We start from the raw sequence: 26,120 nt of genomic DNA, 5'->3' as shown, positions 1-26,120 counted from the left end.
CAGTTGGATATGCCTTAGTTAGATGAGATGCTGGATTTGTCATGGCGATCACCAAGTAAAATTTTGTAACATTGAAGTAGTGATGCACCACTTCTTATCTTTTCTGGCTTAAGTATCTAAAATCTGTATGACTACTTGGAAGAGGAGTTCTAGAAATTTTCATGTAGTGGGTCTTGATCTCAGGAGTAAGAGTGAAAGTCCTCAGCTGGGATTTGTATGTCCATGCTCTGTTTGCCCCAAAACAACCTAACTAAAATTACAGAAGATCGGATAGTTTCTCACTGTGAAATATGGATCAAAGCCATAAAATTTAATAGCAGGATTCCTATTGATTTCAGTTAGAAATTCAAGGTTCTTTGAGAAATTCTAACTCTAATATATTCACAACAATAACATCAAAAGAGATTTAATCATGCTTACCTTTTTTTTTGGGGGGGAAATACATATGGCTGCATGAACTACAGGAAAATCCTTTTGGAGCTATATTATCCTTTGGATATTACCATTAATTCAAATCAAACAGTAAGAGACATTTACATTTTCCTATAGTGAAATGTTCCATTCACTTGAAAAGGGTTAAGTTTGGTTTTCTTTTTTTTTTTTTTAAAAAAAAGTAATTACTATGCTTAATTATCACAGCTTTGATGCTTATTATATCATGAATTCCTTAATAATTTAAATTAAAGGAGGGACAGGAGTAACTATGTCTTTATGTCTTCTAACTCTAATGACAAATAATTATATGCTGCTTCTTAGCTCTATTAATATGAATAAGCATTTAATGGATTAGTAAATGTTGTTTTGAAATCATTGCCCTGATTAGCATACCATTAGTCCACACAAAAGTTGAAAAATAAAATAAGCATAAATGCCTGGTCACACAAAAAGCCAACATTCCTGTATAATGGAAGAAATAGTTAGCAGATGCAGTAGTCAGGTTTGTGTACTAAAAGCGTAAATTAGAAAATTCACATGACCTTAGCTACATTATCTCCATTTTATTTGAAATTTGGTATGACGCAAAAAATTCTTTTCCCAAAATCCTTCTGCATATCAGAAATTGAATGCCATTTTTTTAAAGTCTGAAGATTGTTTTTTGTTTTTTTTTTTTTTTTGAATGAAAGAACTTAGAAGATGCAATGATCTTTTTGTTTCCTTAATTGGATAATATATAGTGTAATTGGATGTGGATCTCCAATTGGAAGCTGCAAGTATTGTTAAAATGGGGATCTGAGAATGTTTTGTATAAAAAGTTTAAAATCAGTTGAAATCAGGACTCTGCTCTAACAAATCCAATATATAGATCTGTTTCAATTCAATCCAAGTGGACCTAAAAAAATCATTTTAATATATTTTTAATGGAATTATGCATGCTACTGAAGCTACCTTTGAAGGCTCTTTTGAAGACTATTCTTGGAAAAAGGAGGGGAAAAATATCTGTCTTCTGTCAATAGACAGAAAACTATGAACATGATCTGAAATCTTTGAGGACAACAGTAAACTTGTGTTAAAAGACAGGTGACTGAAAACAGTGACATGGATCACAGGCTTCCTAGAAAGCATCATATCAAAGAAAGAATACAGTGCTGTTATCTTTCTCTCCATTGATTAATCTCACCCGGATGTAAACATCTAGTAGTTAGATATTTAAACTTGAACTAGAAACTCTGTTAGCTGAGAAAAACGAAAAGAAAAGAAAAAAGAAAAGAAAAGAAAAGAAAAGAAAAGAAAAGAAAAATGAAAAGAAAAGAAAAGAAAAGAAAAGAAAAGAAAAGAAAAGAAAAGAAAAGAAAAGAAAAGAAAAGAAAAGAAAAGAAAAGAAAAGAAAAATGAAAAGAATGATATACATGCACATAAATTGTCTTCTGGAAATGCTTTCTTGTTTTGTTTTGTTTTCCTAGTATTTACATATTAAATCTCAGCTGGCTAGCTTTGTTTTATTTGTATAAATATTTAATACCTAAGTAAACAGAGATGAATCCAACCAAAGCACAACAGATTGAGTCAGGCCCTCGGTTAGTGAAAGTTATTATAATTTGATGAAAAGCATCAACCACTCTGATCCTGAGTCCTGTGAAGTCACTGAGATATGACTTTCAAACAATTTATATATATATATATATATATACACACTACAATCCTTTTGTCACTGGCCTGTAATTTTTATACCATATTGTTAGGTAGTTAATTTTAAAATGATACAACTAAAGGGAGAAAGTGGAAATACAAGAGGTAATACTATCATGATGAGAAATAACATTGCAGATACACAAATAAAAATAATAATAATAGTAAAAATACTGAGCTTGCCTTAGGTTCCGTGATAAGCCAAAGCTTAAAAAAAAAAAAAAAAAAAAAAAAATTAGAGAAAGGATAATACATTAATTCTGTAATTTTTTTGGTCTCTTCCCAAGCATGACAGAAGAAACATTAAATGCCTTAAAAACAGGAGTGATTTCATCTCCTGCCTATATTGAGAGGTCCATGAACTACAGTCTCTTATGAATGATAGACATGGCATAAAAAGTGAACCTTGAAAACTAAACAGTATGAGTTTGATGCAGCCAGTGAGACCAGTAAAGAAATTTTTAGAAGATGGCCATGACAGTCAATACAATAAGCTCAGGACATGAAATTACATTGCATGATATGCTGTTCTGATAAAATTATGGTGAAATACCCACATAAAAATCTTTTTTCCCATTTGTTACCATAGGAAAAAATTGGTTGCTTTGTAAGTGGCAGTAAATGACAAAAATATTTTTTTTATCAATCAACCTGCTTTCTTTCAGTTCCTTTATTTCAAGTAAATAATCACAGAAGCACTGTGATTTTTTTAAGCTGAAGAAATCTCAAAACCTTTTAAGAATGTAAAATTGAACTGCTAGTATGTTGCCTCTAGTGAACCAATTTTTGGTAGTAAAGCATGTGGGAGAAAGAAACTGAAGTGAGTATTGGAGGAGATAAAATTAATATAAACAATATTGTAAATATGCAGCCCTTTTGGTTTGACTTCTCGATAAAGCTAAGAATCCCTCAAGTGATTTGTTTTCTATATTTTCTAAAAGTAAATGCCTGTTTTTTCAGTAATGTATGATTTATTGTGCACATAAACAGAAAAACTCTATGAATCACCTGAGATAAGTTCAGAGTCTATTGAACAGAGCATATTTGTTTAACCATATTTTGAATAGGAACTTGGATTTATTTCTCTGAAATACACCTTTTGATCTTGGCGCTATTTAAAGACCATCTTTCTCCTCCTGATCAGGCAGTTATCCCTTTCCAATTTCGTCAACAAATCAACTTGATAATATGTGCAACTTAGCCAACTAAAGAAGTGGTTCTACAAAGTGTCTTAGATGGTGCTCAGCTCTGAACATGTGAATAATAAGGGTCTTAAGGCTTGCTTTATGGCCAACCAATAAGTTGGTTAGGTAATAGAGAGAGTATGAAATGAATAAAGCTGTATGAATGCAGAGAAGGTCAAATGTTATCACTTAGAGGAAATTAACAGTATTTGCCTACTCTGCAAGCAGAGTCTCGGGCTCATGTTTTGCTTTTGGTGAAACCAGAGGCATTAACAAAAACAGACACAATGCAATAGTCCAAGCTCCTGCACAAAGCTAGTCCAGTTAGGACAAGGTGGATATTACCTTTTCCATTCTACTTCTGAATATCTCCAAAGAAGGAGATGTCATAGCCATAGCCACATAAGCTGATGTTTTTGGCTATAAAAGGTGGAATACATCTCATTTCATCTGGCATATGCATGCATACATGTAAGCTAGTTAACTGAAGCCTATAACTAGTACTGAGAACTAAGTGACTTGAGCATCTCACTCTAATACATTTCTGAAGCATGTCAGATGAATTATCCTCTGAATGTGCCTCCTAATCACTGACCATAATGAAAACCCAGGTTACTCATTCAGATCGAGTATCTAGTATATGCAAATGGAAGAAAATAATGGAACCTTACTTTTTTTTTCTAGGATTGTGAAAATTCATTTTTAAGAAAAATCATGTTGCAGATTGGTAGTATTTCTATTGATTCATAGTAAGAGGTGCATGGCAATGCCCACCTTCTTCCAGGTGCTTTAGAAAACATAAACCTGACAATAATACAGCAACAATCAGCTTTGAAACTAAATTATACACAGAAAATCATATAAAATATTCATGGAAAAAATCTACACGTGTTTGACCTTGTAGCCATTGCAGTTTTTATCTTCATTACTAATTCTCAGTGCTACCATTACTGTAATTTTACCACATTTTTTACCACTGGATTTCCACCAGTTATCTTGGGAAATACCACTGGGAAGGTTTTCCATTGAACACGAGTCTTTTCTTTTTTTTTGTTACAATTGCAATCCTCATGCAGAAATTCTTTTCTTTTTTTTTTTTTTTTCTTAGAGATTATAAATGCCAATATATTTTTTGGTAATGCAATGGTGAAAAAAATTGTAAACACCATTCATCTGAGAACAGATTTATCTTTCTTCACAGTTAATGATGAAAGTCCCATTGACCTCCATCATCAAAATTAAATGTTTAGCCATAAATTAGTCTTTTAATTATTCCTCATTATTCAGTCAATTCCGCCCCTTACTCATGAATTCCTTCCAGCCCCTTCTATGAACAGCTGCTGTCTTCATTAGAGTTGTTTTTTTCCTGTTATTGTCAATAGCAATGAATTTCAGAGGTAAAGTACTACCCAGAGAAACTATCCCCAGCCTGATCAAGGACATGACACCTCTGTATATTTGTTTTCTGTTGTGTCACGCTACAAGCTATTTCTCAATCTATCTAATTTACTGCTGATATCTTTTGCTCTCCTTTGGCAGTGCTGTGGCATCAAGATTTAAGGATTTTTTTTTTCTTTTTAATATATATAATTTAATATAATATGTAGCTTGGCTTTTTCTTTGACATATCTATTCTTTTCTGATTTTGCAAATTGAAGATACTAATCTCAGGGCCAGCTAACTAGTTGCATAGACAAACACAGATCTCGCCTCTCTTCATAAACTTGAAGCAAATGCCTCATCACTATTCAAACATGTTGATTAAAATTTGACAAAATTAGGACAAAATTAGGAACAGTTCATCATTTCTTGCAGTTTTTGCAAAAGAAGACACTATCAGATTATTTATTTATTTATTTTTGCCACAGCATTGCTAAATGGTCTACCCAGGGCCCAAATGATTTGACTTAGAATTGCAAACCGTAATTACAGGTGGAGACTTGGGGGTCATATTTAAGTCCTTTTTTTCCACAGGAATCCACATTCTGCTTTGTAACTTCTGGCAGCATTTATTGATTCCTGTCACATTTAACATTATTAGCTTTTTGAAAAGAAATCTTAATTTACCTCATTCACTGGATTTTACCCCTTTTCACTCTGAATAGGGGGCCCATTTTCCTTCCTGTTCCATCCTTCAAAAGGTAAATGAAAATACGCTAATTATAACAGTGAAACCTGCACTACTCTAATGCTCAGACATTTTATCCAAAATATAAAGATTCTTCCCGAAATGGCAATAACTTAAGCGCAAACAGCAACCTATATTACTACAGGTTAGCACAGCAAGTTAAGAATATCACATCTAATTGAAACTGCAAGAGAAATTCATATCAGTAAAATGTAATTATCTGAGCTGGAGCTCTGCCAGGACACCTGGGTTATCTCCTGCTCTTGCAGAGGCTGGTATGGGATCATTAATGACCACATGTAGTCAGGACCTCATTTTCCATCTCATCGTAAAGGCGACATCACCTCCAGCAGTACAGTACCCATAGCACCACGCTGGGTCATAAATTGAGAGAGTCTATTAAGGGAAATGTTGACGATTCCTCTCACAGCACCTTGCTGTGTGTTGGGTGCCTCTCCCAGAATGATTCTCATTACATGGCTGCAAGTAAATAATTTACATTCTGTATTGGATTTCTGGGCCTGTGCCTACAGCAGTTTCTTACAGTCTTCTTAAAAACAACACCTCTCCTTTAAGCTCATTCTTTCAAATGTATGAATTCTCCATCTTGCAATGAAGGAAAATATGTATCTGATCATTAGGTACAAAGAGCCTCAAATGAAGTTCTGTCATGTAAAAAGATTTTGTAAGTTACTCTGCAGTCATGCAAATATGGAAAAATGCCATAACCTTCTAGAAAGCAATCATTCCTTTCAAAGATGCCTTTAATCAGTCAGCAATATATATTCCAAGTTTTCCGGTAGGTTCCACATTAATTGACACTGAACTGATTAGATATAAAATAAGTAATCAAAATAAAATTAAAAATAAGTAAACAATAATATCTAAAATATTATTTTTCACTAATATTGACTCTGAATTCTTCACTTAAGTTTTAATTTTAGGTTATGACCCTGCCATTTGCTCAGTTACATGACAAGTCACATGTGAAAGTGTGAGAAATTCAAGCTATTATTTGCACTGGTAGAAAGGTTTTAAAGGTTTTTTTAAAAAAAATAAAAATAAAAAACAAGTCCAAGCAATCCCCAAGGCAAGTTGAAAGAATTGGATGAAGCATGTATTTTTCTTTACACACTCCTCTGCTCCTGTGAATTTGATGCAGTTGTCAAACAATGTCACTTTGACACATGGTAGCACCAGATAATAAGATTACAATGAAAAACAATAAAAAGGGAATTGAGCTGGGTCATTCTTGACCCACTCTGTCATTCGCCCTGGGGATCTTTTAAAGGTATCTGATGACAGTGCAGCCAGAAGGTTATGTCCTTGAATTACTCAGTAGCTGCATAAAATAAAAGTCAAATCTGCACCCCTTTCATTCTGGCAGTTTTCATGCAATCCCATGAAATTTTCATGTCATCTGCACGTCTCTCCTTCTCTGTCACTTACTCTTTTTTAGCATGGCAGAAGAGGAAACCTGCAGATATGAAAGTGCAAAATCTGATCTCATCACCAAGAAAATGCTGCCTTAATAATGTGCCTTAATAATTAGGAATCGGAATTTGGGTTATTGGACAAAATTCAAGATAAGTTTGCTAGCTCAGGACGGGATACGGGATGTGTTCTCCTATCAGTACACAGAATTGCTACCTTATTAGGTACACAACCAACATAATATATTGAACTGAACACAACTGAAAAACATCCAGCTGTCTATGTCTGCACAAAACCCCACTCTGCTCCTACCATCAGTGACTGGTGTAAAAAATCTCTGTATATCTGAGGTTTTAATATCCTAAAGCACCTGATTTCTCACCCATAAAACCTCAGTCATGTTGAGACAGTTGCTACTGTTCATGTCCAGAGAAAAAGAATTATTTATTCAGACAGCATCAAGGCTGGGTGTCCAGGGCTACATGACTCTTCTTTCCTGGCCTGATTGTCTCCGGATTGCCTGTTATAAACCTTTTGTCGGAATTGCCTTAAGCAAGTTCAGATCATCCAATCCTTGGATTTCCAGCATAGTCAACAGTTATAAGAAAAGGTACATTTATGCAGTTATGAATGATCTAGGATCACAGGACTGGGAAAAAAAAAAAAAAAGAAAAAAAAGAAAAAGTACATACACTGTATGCCTCAGACCACACTGGATTGTTCTTTCCACTCTGTGATCTTAAGGCTTTCATTTTCCTAGTCTGAATGATTTAAATCAACAGTGCTTTCCCTATTCTGTTTCATTAATGAAAAATGATATTTAATTTCTCCCATCAATTTGTCTTCTTTGCTCTCTTGCCTTTGTGTCTCTTTTTGTCACTTGAACAGTCATAGTTTTTTAGTGGTCTGTAAGACACAACAAGTGTCCCACCATCTCTTCCCTCATATCTAAATGCTTTTTAGATGCTTTTTTTTTAAAATAAAATAAAATAAAAAAACAAAAACAAAAAAAAACAAACAAAACAAAAAAAAACTTTTTAACATGTATAAGTGCTCACATCTGATTCCATAACCTGTCACTATGATTTTGGAGACAAGGGTTTGCCGTCCATGACTTCATTAGTTAGGCCCGTATTGGCACATAGTTCCCACATTGACATATAGTCTCAAGGAGTAAGTATACAAAACAGAGATCTAAATATTTGTGTCTTCATAATCAGGTGACTAAATAAAAAGAAGTGCAGTTTCTGTTGCATCAAAGGCTTATTTTGGTAAACTTTTCAGCTTTACATATGAGCATGTTCTGTCATGGCTGACAGTTTTCAGAGGAAAACTTTGCAAATATTTTATTTCTCACTTTAATATGGTATTTACTTATATAAATAAGATATAAGATATATCTTATCATATCTTTATATCTTAAGATACTTTCTTATATAAAATATTTTGAGGAAAATATTTTTAAGAGTAAATACCGGCCATAAAGTATACAACTATAAAAGCATTAAAATTAAACCACATATAAAATAACAATAACAAGTTACTGTTATTTAGCTTATGATTATTTAACAAGTATAGCTACTATTTTCATGTAAAATGCGATAGAAAGTTGTTTAATCATGCATTCATGCACTGTAGAACTGCACTTTCTATTCACTTTCATACAAGGAGACTGATAACATGATCTTTACTTAGGACACTTTATGGCCTTATCCAGCAAGAAAACCTGTTTCATATATGCTAATTACATCTTCAAGCAGTTACCTCATGCAACGAAACCTTTTTTTTTTTGTATTTTTTGTTACATAACAGTTATTTTTTAATGGCCTTGACATCTTAATTTTGCAGATCCTTGACTGGATTCTATTTTTGTCCTTATTCTTCTATTTATTTTTCTAGATCCTTCTTGTAAGTCTTACATTTTTCTGGCAAAGAACACTTCAGAACACCTCCTGTTTTCCACCCAAGTCTCCAGCGAACTTGGTAACATAGTTCTTCTATGTATCATGAGATGATGCAGGTGAGTATTCTCTATTTAAAAATTACTGAGGGGAAAAATGTTGGATACACCAGCAGATATTTAGTAGCTTCTGGAGAACCTTAATAGCATTTTAATTTTTGGTCAAACTGGAGTCCAATAAAAGTTTTCAGGAGCTAGGTATTTGGTCAAGCCTCACAAAATCCTAATTTTTCCTTTCTTAGTTTATTTAATGAGTATGGCTTTACACATAACTAATTTTCTCTGGGAGTAATTTAACAATGTAATGCAAAATATAAATCAGTAGACACCTATTCTCTGAGAGAAAGAGATGTCAGTCACATACGGGCAGGACTGGGATCTGCATAGGATTTTGTACATCATCTTTAGCATGGATCTTGATAAAGGGACTGCTACCAGCCAGTATTAGATCTTAGAACCTCAAAGATTGCTCTGTGGCCTCTGGAGGATCACATATAAAAGCTGGTGCTAGGCAGAAGCTCAGGCAGTTGTTACGATACTAACCAGTCTAAAGGCCTGTTGTCTACAAACTTTGCAGTTCATAAAATGTATGCGTGTTCATATACCTACTGAGCACAAAATATTCCTTTCTTTCTGCTGAAGTGGTTGATTGTTCTCAGAATTTCTCCATGCAAACTGCAGACTACAAAGTATTTTGATTTAGCTGTGTTCCTCTAGCTATTTTTCATTGTCCCTGACAAAGAGTTGAAAATATCTCCTCTTCTCTTGCTCCTTGGACATCTAATATACTATTACACAGACTAAGTCTTGAATATAATCCCTCCATTATTCCTGTTCATCCACAATTAATATAACCCTTTTTAGTCAACTTCTAAAGTGTTATTTCATTGTTATCCTCCTTCACACAAACAGTCCTAGTACTCACATGTCTGAAAAAAAACAATTTTTATAACAAAAGCGGGAAACAAGTTCGCATTTTCTATCAAGTTAGTTTTTTTATCCTCTTTCTCTTGTATACCTGCTCAGGAAAAAATTTAAATAAACGAATGTATAAGCATATTCACAAATTTGCAAGAAAAGAATTCAGGAAAGTTCAAAGTGAGGTGAATCCCATGTGACTGTGTTATATGACAGTCGACCTAATAGACTCTAGTGTTTTCAAAGAAGCTTTAAAGCTTTATTATGCAAATCTGCAGGAACATGAATTGTTGACCAAATAGAATCTTTTGAAGCTGCTGAAGTCTATCATGTCAATAAGAACTTAGAAACTCTTCACCACGTACATGATTGACTAAGCAGACAATAACAGCTTCTGTGCAATACTATTGTCTGTTGTGCCGAGGGATCTTGGTGCTCATACATGCGTAAGTTATGTTTTTCATTTGCTCCCACAATCATATGCTCTCTTTTCTTAGAAAATTATTATTCTCTTCAATAATCTTGATAAACTAAATCCACTCTCATTTGTTTCTTGTAAACTATCAACAGAAGAATGGCTCGATGCAACTCCATTTATACAAAAACACTCTTATAATGACAATTCACTGTTTTTCACAACAACATCAGGGACAAGTTTGAAAGTATCTACTCCAGGAGGCCCGGAGGTGATTAGATGATAAGTATTATACTTCAACAGATTATCCAAACATTCATCATGCAAAGTCAGAAGTGTCAAGAGAGTCTCGTGGATTTCCATCCTGAAAGGTTTTTGTTCATTTGATACTCACTGCAAACAGTCTGTTAAGAAGTTCTTGTCACCAGACTGTGGCTTCAGGAGAGATTGGAGAGGAACTTGATCTTCTTCAAAAATGCAACAAAGGATGTGGGGTAATCTCTGGGAGGTAGAATTTGGGGAAATATAATAATGACAGTATGCGCAGAGAAACGGAACTCCTGAGAGTAGCAGATTCAGAAGGACTAAAACAAAGCAGTTTTTCTTTAGGGTCCTAGAGGGAATTATGAAGACTTTCTGAGCCCTAGAAATCTACTGGTTTGAGAGCATGCCTGAAGAGAAGAAATCACAGACACAAACTGAAACACAGGAAATTCTGATTCTTTAATGTGAAGGAGTTTGAACACTAGCACATGTTTCCCAGAGAAGCTGTGGAGTCTCCATCATTGGAGCTGTTCAATACCAAAACTGGACGTGGTTCTGAGCAACTTGTTGTAGGTGCTTGAAGATTGAAAGAAATGATCTCTAGAGATCCCTTCCAACCACAGCTGTTCTGTTACTAGTGCAGTGAGAAGAGGGAAAACGTTTTCTCTTGGATATTCATGTATCCCAGTCTGATTTCCTCCCTTTCAAAGATCTGTTATTCTGTGTTCCAATATGACTTAGTTTTAGAGATTTAGAGATTTAGAGATTTTTAGAGTTTAGAGATTTAGATTTAGAGAGGCCCTTTGGGGAACTGTTATGAATATTTTTACTACTGTTTATATTTTTTTTAATTAAATTCTGCACCTGGGTTGTGCAGATCTGGTTATTTTAAAGACCTACTCTCTTTTTTTAAACTTTTTTTTTTTATACAGTGCAGCTGTAAATTCAGTGAAATGCGGGCTGTAATAGAAAACAGCAACAGATCCTTAAATGCATCAGCATTATCTGGCACCTATAATTAGCTACCATGGGGAGCTGGGAACATTATCATTACTCTAATTAACAAACTATGTTTTCTTACCTAGGCCCACACTGTCCATTTGCTAACGCCAATACTGCTAATCTGCAATGGCCACCCTACTGTTTTTACAATATCTTCGGTAATAAGTCTCTCCACTGAAGCCTGCTGTGATTGTTGACATGCTTGCTTAATTACTGAACTGCTAAAAAGTACATGTTTCTTTATTCTTGCAGCTCTGAAGAAACTCCTTTAAGTAACTGATTGTAACATAAACCAAATGCTTAGTAAGTATTACCAAGAGAAAAAGAATGAGGGAATGTGAAATTTTCCTTTACATTAGTTTCTAGTATATGCTGGAACAATGTTTTACACCATCAACTCTAGTTTTGAAGTAGATGAGTTTTTTTTTTTCAAATTAAATCAATATTACAATTAGGAATTGCTGCTAAAAAGGACCGAGACTCCATTTCTTTTTCCTCCATGTCTGTATTTTAATAACAAATATATCAGCTGACAAATGCAGGTGGAAGAGTTACAGCTTCTTTGGAGTATTCTCATCAATATGTTAGAAACACAAAAGAAAGAGCAGATTAAAGGTAATGACAAGGTGTCCACAAGTGAGATGCAGTATGACTTTGATCAAGACATGAACAAAAGGCATGAAAAATATCTATTCTTCTGTGCATCTCAAATTTTTCAGCAGTATCATGCCATTAATGTGTGGAATGACTGATTGTTGTAAAGACCTTTAGTACAACAACTTGTCCCTCAATGCTGATGTATCACTAATACTCTTTGCCTCAAAAATATCCTCCTAGACTACTATATTTGTAGATCTATCAATCTTAGGCTGAAAATAGAGAAACTTGTAAAGAGATGAAAAACATAATCTTAAAAGAGTTGAAAATTTAATCATATGGTGTGAATGATGACCTTATATGAAGGTGCTTTATATGGGCAAGCTCCTTAATGAATGGGCTACAGTTGTCAGCAGAAATGTTAAGAAACAGTCTTCAGCAATAGTATGATTCAGAGTATAACTCAAAACTGGTTAAGACACTGGCAAGAGTCTTGCTTAATGCTTAATGCTGTGGATATGACATAATTTTTCACTATATTTTAAGTTCAGAAGTGATTTTTTCTACACCAATGTTTATTTTGATTGCTCAGCAAATTATTTGGAGGAAAATAAAAAGAACCTGTAGGTGTCATTGAAGCAAATTTCTCTAAATCCTATTCCACACATTTTTGTTATTTTATTCCAACAGGATAAGTATCATCTTTACAGTTCAGGAAATGAAAACAATATGTGCAATTCAGCAAAGTTTCAGTTATAACTGAATATAATAAATCTAATGAGTGGTTTTCTTGTTTACGAAACCCTCTCAAATGCTGTCATTTCCACTGCTTAAACTTTTTTCTCCTCTTTTCCTAACACAATAGAAACAATAATTTAGTTACCTTATTCCATCTAACAATTTAAGTTACTTACTCATAAAGAACCTTAATGGTAATTATAGTAACTGTAACACATAATCACAGAATCACAGAATCACAGAATGGTTAAGGTCAGAAGAGACTTTTAGAGATCATCTAGTCCAATCCCCCTGCTCAAGTAGGGACACCCAGAGCACAGGGCACAGGGTAGCAACCAGGCAGATTTTGAAGATCTCTGGAGAAGGAGACTCCACAAGCTCTCTGAGTAGCCTGTTCCAGGGCTCTGTCCCTCTCAGAGTAAAGAACTTCTTCCTCATATGGAGGTGGAACTTCTTGCATTTCAACTTGTACCCATTACCCCTTGTCCTGTCACTGGCCACCACTGAATTTGGCCCCATCCTCCCTTCATTTTCCCCTCAGGTACTTATACATATTGATCAGATCTCCTCTCAGTTTTCTCTAGGCTAAACAGACCCAGCTCACTTAGTCTTTCCTCATAAGACAGATGCTCCAGTCCCTTAATCATCTTTGTGGCTCTACACTGCACCCTCTCTGGAACTTCCACCTCCCTCTTATACTGTGGAGCCGAGAACGGCACACAATACTCCAGGTGCAGCCTCACCAGAGCTGAGTAGAGAGGGACGATCACTTCCCTCGACCTGCTGGCAACACTCCTCCTGATGCAGGCCAGGATCCCATTGGCCTTCTTGGCCATGAGGACATTGCTGACTCATGGTTAACCTGTTGTCAACCAGGACTCCCAAATCCGTCTCCATGGAGCTGCTTTCTAGCAAGTCAACCTCTAATCTGTCCTGGTGTCTGGGATTATTCCTCCTCAGGTGCCTGACTCGGTACTTGTCCCTGTTGAACATCATGATGTTCCTTTCTGTCCAACTCTCCATCCTGTCTATGCTCCTCTGAATGGCAGCATAGCCCTTGGGAGTGTCAGCCACTCCACCCAGTTTGGTGTCATCTGCAAACTTGCTCAGGGTGCACTCTGTGCCCTCATCCAAGTCATTGATGAACAAGTTGAACAACACCGGGCCCAGTACTGACCCTTGGGGTACACCACTGGCCTCAGGTTTCCAACTAGACTCAGCCCCACTTATCACCACCCTCTGGGCTCTGCCATCCAGCCAGTTCTCAATTCACCTCACTGTACACTCGTCCAGTCTGCACTTCCAGAGCTTTCCTATAAGGATGTTATGGGAGACTGTGTCGAAAGCCTTGCTGAAGTCAAGGTAGACAACATCCACAGCTCTCCCATTGTCCATCCAGCCAGTCATCCATTCATAGAAGACTATCAGGTTCATCAAACATGACTTCCCCTTTAGGAATCCATGCTGACTACTCCTGATCAACTTATTTTCCTTGACATGCCTAGAGATGGTCTCTAGGAGGAGCTGCTCCATCATCTGGATGGAGGTGAGCCTGACTGGCCTATAGTTTCCTGGCTCCTCCCTCTTGCACTTTCTGAAGCCTGGCGGGATGTTGGCTTTCTTCAACTGTTCAGGCAGTTCCTCCACTGTCCACAACCTCTTGAAGATGATGGAAAGCGGTCGAGCAATAACCTCCTCCAGTTCCCTCAGCACTCTTGGTGCATCCCATCCAGGCCCAGAGATTTATGGGTGTCCAGTTTGCCTAAATAATCCCTAACCCAATCCTCCTAGACCATTGGAAAGTCCTCCTCTCCCCTGTCTCTCTCTTGTGTCCAGACTCTGTAGTTCATGGGGACTGGCCTTAGCAGTAAAGACAGATGCAAAGAAGGCATTTAGTAACTCTGCCTTCTCTGCATCCTCCACCACCAAGGCACCCTCCCCATTCAGCAGCGGACTAACATTTCCCCTAGTTTTCCTCTTGCTGCTGATTTATTTATAGAAGTCCTTCCTGTTGTCCCTGACATGTCTCGTTAACTCTAATTCCAAATGGGCCTTGGGCTTCCTTGTTGCATCCCTGCATTCTCTGACAGTGTTCTTATATTCTTCCCATGTGGCCTGGCCCATCTTCCACATTCTGTACCTGCTCTTTTTCTCATTAAGTTTACCCAACAGCTTCTTGCCCATCCACGCAGGTCTCCTGCCCGCCTTGCTTGACTTTTCTTGTAAGAATGCACCGATCCTGAGCTGGGAGAAAGTGGTATTTGAATATTAGCCAACTCTCCTGGACCCTCTTTCCTGCTAGGACCCTGGCCCAGGGGATTCCTCCAAGGGGCTCCCTGAAGAGGTCAAAGATAGCTCTCTTGAAGTCCGGGGTTGCAATTCTACTTCTTGTCCAGCTTCCCCCTTGCAGGATCGTGAATTCCAACATCTTGTGGTCACTGCAGCCAAGACTGCCCTCAACTCTCACATTTCCCACTAGACCATTTCTGTCTGTTATTACAGGCCCAACAACACCACTCCCCTTGTTGGCTCATCAACCACCTGCACCAAGAAGTTATCTGCCATGTTCTGCAGGAACCTCCTGGACTGTGTGCTCCTAGCTGTGTGATTATCCCAGAAGACATCAGGGTGGTTGAAGTCCCCCATAAGGATGAAGGCCTCGGATTGTGAGGTTTCCTGCAGCTACCTGTAGAACACCTCATCCACTTCCTCTTCCTGGTCAGAAGGCCTATAGTAAACTCCCATGACAGTGTTGCACCTGTTGTTTTGCCTTTTAATCCTCACCCACAGGCTCTCAACCTGTGCTTTGTCCTCTCCTATGCTGAGCTCCATACATGTAGTTGCTCTCTCACGTAAAGAGCAACTCCACCACTTCGCCTTACGGGCCTGTTCTTCCTGAAAAGCCTAAAGCCATCCATGGCCACATTCCAGTCATGAGAGCTGTCCCACCATGTCTCAGTAATTGCAATGAGATCACAGCCCTGCAATCACATACACACATCTCCAATTCCCCTTGTTTATTTCCCATGCTGCATATGTTTACATAGAGGCATTTGAGTTGGGCTCCCAGTATGCCTCTCATTCACCTGCTTCCCTGATATCCTCCTGGAATCTTAGTCCTGTAGAATTGTGAGTGCTACCACTTACAACTTTTTTTGTTTGTTTGTTTTGTTTTGTAATTACTTTTCCCATAGAATTGTGAGTGCTACTGCTTAAAACTTTTTTTTTTTTTTTTTTTTTTTTTTTTGTAATTGCTTTATCACTATTTGGAAACTCGCTCCTTCCTTTTGTGCTAGATGATTTTAAAAATCTAGTTACAGTGTTCACTGCCAAATCTTAGACTCAATAATCTTAGTATGCACATCTTTTTTAAACATTATCTATAAGGAATATAATGACAGACCAAACATAACTTTAGCCTTACATGCCTTACTATTAACATCTCATTTGCTCAATGGAGAGTCTGATGAATCAAACCAATGCAACAGAATCACCAACTGAGGTTCATCTCTTCACATTTATCCATAGATGACTAAAGCTGGAGATCCAAAAAAAAACAAAAAAAAACAAACACACACCTCACAGAAGTGCTCGCTTCACCTCTGAATGCTCAAATTATATAAAATAAAAAATTAATCAAGCAAATTACTAAATTAGATATTAATAATCTGAAATAGTTACAAAACATTAAAAAGTAAGAAGACCTTTCTTCCAATACTCTTTTACTCTGAGAAAAGAAACGGTACCTTAGGCAATCATTCTATTAATGTTTCTGTAAAACAAGCACTGAGACAAAAATCTACGCCATGTGGTGACATAGATCTGCAATTTATACCTTCAGAGAGTACCACCTGGTGTTAAAAAACTAATATTGCAGAGGAAGTCAATATTCTTTCATCTTAAATGTTTTTAAGATTTGTGAAGTTTCCTCTTTAAGCCCTTTCATTTATTTCAGGGTATTGATGATGACAACTTCTTCCTGTCTGTAGCAAGAGAAACAATTTCAGGGAAATGGCAATAAGTATGTACATGGTGCAGGAGAGGAATCAGTAAAAGCCTGAAGGAGTCTGATTAAAAGAAGGAAGATACAAATCAACATAAATCTATTTATGGAGTAGTCAAGAATAGTTAATGAAATCTTATTTCAGAGTTTTTGTTTTGTTTTGTGACTCAACAGCAAGAGAAATGACCCCTTCAAATGAGCAGAGACCAACTATATGAGGCTCAATAAGGCCAAGTGCCGGGCCCTGCACTTTGGTCACAATAACCCCATGCAACACCACAGGCCTGGGTCAGAGTGGCTAGAGAGCTGTGTGGCAGAACAGAATCTGGGAGTGTTGGTCGACAGCTGCCTGAACCTGAGCCACCAGTGTGCCCAGGTGGCCAAGAATGCCAACGGCATCATGGTTTGTATCAGGAACAGTGTAGCCAGCAGGACCAGGGAAGTGATCGTCCTCCTATACTTGGTGCTGGTGAGGCTGCACCTCACATACCATGTTCAGTTTGGGCCCCTCACTACAAGAAGGACATTGATGTGCTGAAGTATGATCAAAGAAGGGCAACAAGGCTGGTGAAAGGGCTGCAGCACAGACCTTATGAGGATTGGCTGCAGGAGCGGGGGTTATTTAGTCTGAAGACCAGGAGACTCAAAGGAGTCCTTAGCTCTCTCTACAACTACCTGAAAGGAGGTTGTAGGGAGGTGGGGGGCGATTGATCTCTTCTCACCAACCTTGAGGAGAAGATGTATTTCTAGAGGATTTTAGTTTCTAGAAGGAGTATGTGTTGTTTAGCATCCTAAGACTGACTAGAACTGCTCACTACATACAGACGTCAGTAAGACAGCAGCACCCATAAGCATAGCCAAAACTGTTCATTTGGTTTGCACTGATCCCTCAGGTTGTCTGAGCTCAACTCTGCTGTTAAACTGCTTAGTCAGGTTGTGCCATCTGTCGCCTTTCAATATTTTCTCTAGTTTCACAGTACCAGCTTCTAGAGATAGGACTCATCTGCATCCAAGGGAAGGACTTGCAGGGTGGAGAAGTGAAGCTTTCCTGTACTTTACAAGTTAGAAAACAGCACTCAGTATGTTGTTCCTAATAGAATATGTATAAAGAAGTGACATTCATCTGATCAAAAATGGGGAACAGTGTACTTGCTTTGCTCTCAACTGGATAACTAGGTCATCAGTTCATATGAGTAAATAGCTTTTATACAGAGAATGAAGAGCACATAGGGCTTTAGCTCAGGTAGAGATCCTTACAGTGGTAGTCCTACTTTTGCCACCCACCCTGTCACTGAATTATTAGGCACATGTTTTAAATTCTGTTTGTTTCCTTACAAAATGGATGTAACAGATGGTTTTTTGTTTTGTCTTTGTTTTACGTTCCTATTGTATTCCTGTCAACATGCACACTTGAGCTTCAGAGTGTCAGCCTTGCAGAACAGTCTAGGAGCATAAGTAATCCAAATAGGTACTGATGCACAGTAGCTTCATTTGTTCATTTAACTCAAAGCACTCATAACCCATTCAGCTGAAGTGTACATACACTTCACATACACCATATTAATAGCTTGCCTCACATCACTCTAAACTTTAATATACAATTCCCTCTCAACTCTTCCATTCTTCCACAGCTCTGCTCCCTGACTTAAATTAACTCATGTCACAGACACAGGGTACAAAAGCATTTGAATTGAACTTGGTCTTTGAAAATCTCAGTGCTGTTTTAAAGTCATTTCACAGTATCCTAAGATAAGCTCTTTCTGGTTCTCAGGACCTGCTCAGTGAGAAATCCTTTCACTTGCCATCAGGGCCAATGTTTGTCTGAATGGCAACTGTCTGTTGAACAGCAAAACCCTGTTTTGTTTGTGAACATGCTTCCTTCTGAATGTTTTGTTTCTATTGCAGTCATCTGAGAAAACAGATACAGTTATACAGAACATGCCTTCCCTAAAGGCATGTACTAATTAACCAATGCTCCTGTTGTTGAAATATTGTGGACAATGTATTTTGCTTTCCACAGTTCTTCTAGGAGCAGGATTGCGTTACTGGTATTTTCCCCCACTGATTTCCAGGAAGCAACTGTAGCTCAAAGAGTTATCGATCATTTCTTTTTCTGTTTATTCATTTCATGCCTCCCTCCTCCATGGGAATTTTGTTGTTGTTCTTGCTTTCTGATCAAATGATGAGTCTTTACTTTCTGAGTTATAGTTGTCACATCTAGAAGTCAAGGATCCTCCTATTCACTATCTCCAAGACTTTTCCAAAAGAAAAGCAAAGAGACTGTAAGCCTGTAAAGCACGTATGTAAAAGACTCTTACTCTTTACTGGGGTTTTGCAGGAAAATTCTGGTGCTGGATTGGTTTTCTTTTTGCTCCAGATACTTTTGAAAGCCAGCTTACCATCTGAGATAACAGCAGCCCAAGATTCAGGAGATATCTAATGAGATTTAGCTGATTAGGTACAGATTTGTACATCTGAGTTATCACCTCTTTGCAGTCTACAGAGAAAAATGAGCAATTCTACTTTGTAATTATCTTCTATCCCTAAAGTGGATGTTTTAAAATCTGTCCTTTGAGTTTGGAGAACTACAAGGCAGATTTGAAACAATAATCCAAGTGTAGTCATAAACTGTTAAGATAAATCCCAACCCTACCATTTTTTTGCTCTGTCTTTGACAAGTTCCTTTGCTTCTATACTTCACCAATGTTTTTGTCATGCAGCTTGTGGCACTACTTTGTTTACCACACCGCTGTTTTTTCTTGATTTTTTTTATCTAATAGCTCCAAATCCCACCAGCATAACTATTCTCAATACCCTTAATCTGGCTATGCCTTATGCAACAATATTTCTTTTTATAATTATGATTTCATTGTTGCACTTTAACAACAATCCTAGCTTCCTTCATTTGCTTTTGTTTTCTATAGGAGGTTTTCGGTGGTAGATGAAGTTCTGTGTAACCCTCTGGATCAAAAGACTATCCTTAGTCAGATTCATCTGCAAGGCTTTGAATTACTTGAGCTGTCATCTTTGATTGCTTTCTTCCTGCAGCATTAATAGGTTGCAGCTTCAGGCATGGTTGGTTCCCCGAGTCTTATTCTAAGACAAATTCAAATATAATAATAGAATAGTGTCTTGTGTCATTTTTCTCATCTCTTTTAAAATGTCTGGCAAAGTCATATGATTTGTACCCTTTGTACCCTTTTAATTTTTCTCTATTATTTCTCCTATGACTAAATACTTAATAAATTCTGGATACATTGTATTTATGCATTGTTTTCTTTCCTGCTGCCAGCTTTGATCCTGGAGATATTAGCCTGAAATGTTTAGCAAGCTGGAAGCTGCAGAAAATCTAACTCTGTAACCTGTAACTCAGCGTTAGCAGGCTTAGTCTCATTCATTGTTCTTGTTGACTGTAACTGTAGGTAGGAGGGAAGAAATCATGGAATGGTGCAATGGCATCATGGAACTGATAACCCTTCCCATAGATCTCTTGCAATTGCTAGGATGAGGCTCAGCATCATGTGTCGAGGGTCACTCGAATGCTGAGGCTCACTCCACGAATCGGAGTGAGCAGCACCCCAACACAAAGCTGGTTCAACCCGTACCAAGCGCTGAGGCCCTCCCCACAAGCCAGAGCAAACAACACCTCCACACAAAGCAAGGTCAACTCCCCTCTGCTGTTGTCTGCAGCAGAGCTTTATACCGGTGCAGGTGGGCATGCGCTAGGGAGCGGCGTTCTCATTGGCCAGCTACAGATTCCCAGCTGGTTAGTGCTCCTCCAGGTGCTTGTTTGCTAGGCATCGGTCCAGTTCCCCACAAACTCCAGTTTCTTATATATTCTTACTAAGGCCCCAACATCTCCCCCTCTTTTTTCCAAAAAACAAAAATTAGCAATAAACATTACAGCATTGGCAAAACAAAGTAACATAGCTGTAAGCCTCAGCATTTTCCCCTCTTTTTACAAAAAACAAAATTGGCAATATCATGCATCAAAATATTATAAACAAAAACAAAGCAACATAGTTGCAAACACAAGTATGATCATTCTGGTCACACTTTTATGATAATGTTTCATTTTTAAATTCCCAAAAGAAAATGGTCCCAAAGGAATACACAATTTCATTTTGCTTACAACCACAGAAATTCTTCTTGGAAAGGTAATTGTGCTCTTCATTTCAGCAACAGGAGAAGGAAAAAATCTTGCCCTTTGGAGCTGGGGAGGATGGAGGTCCAAGTTAGTATGGTCAGACTGGATATGCTATCATTTTTAGTTTTCAACCGCTGGAAAGTTCTTCCAGTCACGGAGTCCGCCGCTCTTTTCAGTTCCAGACCTTGAGGAAGCTGTCCCACGATCCTATTGCCACTGCCATTCCATCATCAGTCACACCTAAGCAACTGACACAGTTATCATGACCGGCAAGGACACCTGCTCTATCAGCTTTCAGTGTATCCCAGACATTGTAGTTGAAGTCGTCATAACCAGCTAGGAGGAGATGTAGCTGTCCCAGATTATAAGCTTGCCATCCTGGGAGGCACTGACTAGAAGCCTGGAATCAGTCCCCCAGTGCATTGCGTAAATTTTAGCCAAGTGTCCCCAGAGTGTTCTTCTAGTACGCATTTGAATTCTCCCCACGGGGAGAATGTTGGCTGTGATCTGAGCCAAGGTGGCGTTAGCACATGCTTTCCTAGCATCCCTGATTTGGTTTTTCAGTTGCTCGGCCTCCTGGCGTAACTGGTCAAGCTCACTCATTTTCCCATGCTGAAGTTGCACTTCACTGCCACCTCTGAGAGGACCACAAATCTGCTCTTCCATCCGCTGCTCATTGTCCTGCCTGGTTTGTCCGCCCGCCCCGGCCTGCTCCCGGCGACACTGCAGCTTGGGGGGGGGCGGGAGAAGGAGAAGAGGGTGGCGGTTGGGGGGGTCGCTGGCTCTCAGCTCCTCCCCAGGGGACCAGTGCACATCAATTCTAATATGTGCACATCAGTCTCTAATCACTGTGGATTTTGCCACAGAGAGGTTGACTCCTGTGCTTCCGCGGGTTGCGGCGGAGAGTTCACAGAGGCAGCCATCGTCTGGGGATACTTGTTCGCCGCGTCCCTCACAACGCGGCGGCTCCCGTTTCCCTGTATTGGCGTGCCGTTCTTGTGGAACCGTGATCGGCACTCCGCTGCCTTGTGCCCGAACCTCTGGCATCTTGCACAGGTCCCATTGAATCCTCTCGGGCCCATACCTTCCATCTTGAACCTGTTAGGACACTTCCCTTTCATGTGTCCTAATCGACCACATAGGAAACATGTTCCATGAAATCTCTTGTCTCCCTTTCTAGACATTCTTTCTCCTTTGAGTGCTGCGGCCAAAGCCACACCATGTATTTTTGCCTTCTGTTCTTCCTCCATCATTGGCGCTCGGGCACAGGTCTCTCATTTGGACAATTGAAGCTCCTGGTGGCAAAGTAGCTAATAGTTGCTTACAAGTTTGGTTTGCGTTTTGAACTGCTAAATCTTTGGCCAATATTGCCTTCATTTCCGAAGGCACATTAGGTGCCATATCCAGGGCCTCCTTTAGCCGATCAACAAAGTTGAAAAAAGACTCATTCGGCTTTTGTATTATTTTGGTGTATGGCAACTGTGGCGTTCCTATTTGTGGTAGTGCGAGAAAAGTGGCTAGCGCTGCATTTTTTGATTGCTGTAGTATCCTGGGGTGGAGCGCTGCCTGGGCCTCGGTTGCCCAGTAACGCCCATTCCCCATCAGTTGATCAAGGGTGGCAACCCTTAATGGATCATCCATACTGCAATTTAAATTCTCCAATTGTTTTTCCTCTAATCTTTCCTGCCATTTTGCTAACCAAAGCATATAAGCGGTAGAGGAAAGCAGAAGCTCCATTACCGCTCTGCTATCTGCAGGCACCATATGGGAATATTTAAACAGAGCAGAGACCTGATTTCTCACCAACTTATTGTCGTGCCCATACTGCATTATTGTTTTTTGTAAGCCTTGATTGGAAACTGGTTCAAGAGGTTCCCACCTAGGGCCCTGGGCTCCCATTACTACAGGAGCTGCTAGTGGTGTTAATACAAATTCTCCTTGTAATTGAGCATTCTCTATGAGTCCTTTATACCGTGCTCCCACATTAAATGTTGGATCAACAGGTGGCATTTCCTCATCATTACTTCCACCTGCAGTGGCTGGGAGCTCCGGCAACAATCCTTCTTCAGCTGGGTCGCTTCCTCCAGCTGCTTTCTTTTGAATCTTAGGAGCATCTTTTCGTGCCTCCCACTGCTCCAATTGTTTATCTATATTTTCCAACCCTTCCACTATAGCCCTGTGGGCAGCCTTATATGCTGCCTTCACATCTCTGGCCTTGGACCCGCAGTCTAATCGCCACATTTGTTCTAATAACTCTGTCATTCTCTCTGCCTGTCCCCGAAGTTCTTGTCGCATTTTTTGAACCACAGCATTATCATCATCCGATCCATCTGGGATCGGTACTTTAATTGGGTCCACTTCCATTTTGGGCGCTGTGGGGGTTGGTCGCTTTTCCCCCTCCCATTCGGGTGCTGTGGGAGGTGGTCGCTCCTCCCCCTCCCACGGGGGGAGATACTCATCCACTCCCCCCCATACTTCTCGTTCAGCCAAAGTTACCGGACACGCCTGTTTAGGTGAGGTTACCTTTTTCTTATTATCTATTTTCTCACACTGATTTGGCTCAGTATTGTTAGTACACTCAGAACTTTCAGACCCGTTTTCCTCTTCTTCTCCATGGAGCGCTTCCCAGAACGCAATAGCGACTAACCGCTCAAACATAGGCCATATGAGACGATATGTTTTTGTGAGGCGCCACGCTTCCTCTGAGCCTAATTGTACACCGTCCCATAGTTCTTTTCCTACTCGCTCCCATGACTCAAATTTATATGCTTGGGAAGCTTCTTCTATGATTTTTCTCTTCTTACAAAATAGTAATAAATCAGTTAGCTCGGTTTTCGAGACCTCAATCTTAGTTTTTTGAGCAAGCCTTACAAAGCGTTCAACAGTATCATGTTCCATTGCTGTTGCAGCAACTTCCACTCTAGATGCGGCAATTCCCATTCTGACTCACCAGGTCATGGTCACAATCTGCTTTTCTCCAGTAAGATCCCTCGCGTTCTCGCACGATCACGTCACCCACGATCACATCGGGGTCACCAGATGTCGAGGGTCACTCGAATGCTGAGGCTCACTCCACGAATCGGAGTGAGCAGCACCCCAACACAAAGCTGGTTCAACCCGTACCAAGCGCTGAGGCCCTCCCCACAAGCCAGAGCAAACAACACCTCCACACAAAGCAAGGTCAACTCCCCTCTGCTGTTGTCTGCAGCAGAGCTTTATACCAGTGCAGGTGGGCATGCGCTAGGGAGCGGCGTTCTCATTGGCCAGCTACAGATTCCCAGCTGGTTAGTGCTCCTCCAGGTGCTTGTTTGCTAGGCATCGGTCCAGTTCCCCACAAACTCCAGTTTCTTATATATTCTTACTAAGGCCCCAACAATCATGTTTCAAGGAATTTGAGAAGGATGACCCCTAACCTGGGTGAAAGTAGTACATATGTCTTCATTGTCAATATAAATAAAGTGGGTCAGGAGAAAGAGAAGCAACTGCTAATAAATATTAGGATCAAGAGAAGTTTTCTGAAGCAAAGAGAAAGTCTTTTAGACTCAAGCAGGCAGCATTTGCTGCTGAGTTACTGCAGCAGACAGAGTAGAGGGCTGTCAGAGATCAAGAAATGCATAAATCAGAAACAAGCAATACAAGAGACAGAAGATAACTGAGGCTTAAAAGGTAAGTAGCTAAAAAGAAATCTTTGAGGAAGAACATTTTTGTAGGACTCTTATAGGCTATGCATATATGGGTAAATTAAGCAGGGTCAGGGCACAGATATGTTGTTGCATGTATTGTTGCTGCTACTGTGGCACCTACCACAGTTTTAGTGCAGGTCTTGTTGTACTTTCCCAAGCAAAGCCTAGCAAGGGTTCTGGAATTAGCACAGATCATTGCCATATCCCAAGAGATAGTCGGGATGTCAGTGGATAAAACATTTCAGCTGCGTGACCAAACCAACTCATTCTGTGGCAGAGGGTCTCAGGATGAGAAAATAGTCCCTGGTCCATTTTTTCTATGGATAGACATTTTACTAAGGTGTTCAGAATGTTCAGAGTAATTAATAATATTTTTATTGGTAATTTGGAAAAAATTAGAAAGTGATTGCAGTTAAAAGTTTCAAATACTAAAAGCAACAAGGGGCGGTCAGTTATCTAAAAAAAGCAGGACTATTTGATAAATCAGACAGCAGTATTTTAATCTATTTGAAAGATTAAAAGAAAGTTCCAGAGCTAAGGAGAAGGTACAAAAGCCATCTTTGACAACCAAGTAATTATGCTGTGGAAGACAATGACTCTAGAAAAAGACTTATTTGTGTTGGTATCTAAGATACTAAAATGGTCTCTCTCTCTCTGTAATAATAAGCATTTCTTGGAAACATGAACAGGATTTGACACGAAGACATTTTATTGTAGGAAAGAGTAATACTAAAGGAATTCTTTTTTTCAACTTAGCTCTTCAAGGAGATGTTCTAATTTGATAAAAGAATCCTTTTCCCCTTTGCAGACTGAAGTCAAAATATGTTATTGTGCAGGTGGCTGGTGAATAATGAAAGTTAAAGAGCACACAACAATTTCTATGGCACACAAGTTTCAGCCAGATTACAGAGTATTTTTCAGTAAAGCATGCAAGATTTGGTGCTGATATACTACAATCTGTCCCTTTTATATGACCCTTCTTTGAAAACATCCATTTTTATTAAATAAGTTGGAAGCTAATTGCAGTCATTATCCTCTCTTTAGATTTATAATAGTATAATTCATATTTGTGCTTGCAGCTGTTAGGATTAACTGAAAAAGGTACAGACCCACATGGCCTTACACAGAATTATCTTAATTAAGAACCAATGTCTCCTAAAGTAACAAGAATGGATGAAACTGGGGGCATTTATGAAGAAAAGGCCATATGTCTTAGATGCAGCCAATACTCAGAAGACACCAGAAAGGCTTCTAAAGAAATGAAGGAACAGCTTTATTGGCAAGTAATTACTTAAGAGAGATGAAAACAAATCCATGCTACTGAAGCAAGTCAGTCACTTGTGTGACTAAGCAGATGTAGCAGACATGCCATCTTTGCTTATGCTTTTAACAGCAAGAGGAAAAGAAAAAAAAAAGAAAAAAAAAGGAGAAAAAAGAGGTCCTTTACACAGTGACAAAGAAGTATGAAGAATTAAAAAGCTGCAAGAAAAAATAGCAAGCAGCATATGCCAACTAACTAG

The sequence above is a fragment of the Tinamus guttatus genome, unplaced genomic scaffold (genome assembly GCF_059628265.1).
Source record: "Tinamus guttatus ecotype Peru unplaced genomic scaffold, ASM5962826v1 Tinamus_guttatus_pri_ptg000602l, whole genome shotgun sequence".
In the NCBI taxonomy this organism is placed as follows: domain Eukaryota; kingdom Metazoa; phylum Chordata; class Aves; order Tinamiformes; family Tinamidae; genus Tinamus; species Tinamus guttatus.
Note: the sequence above shows the minus strand (reverse complement) of the source record.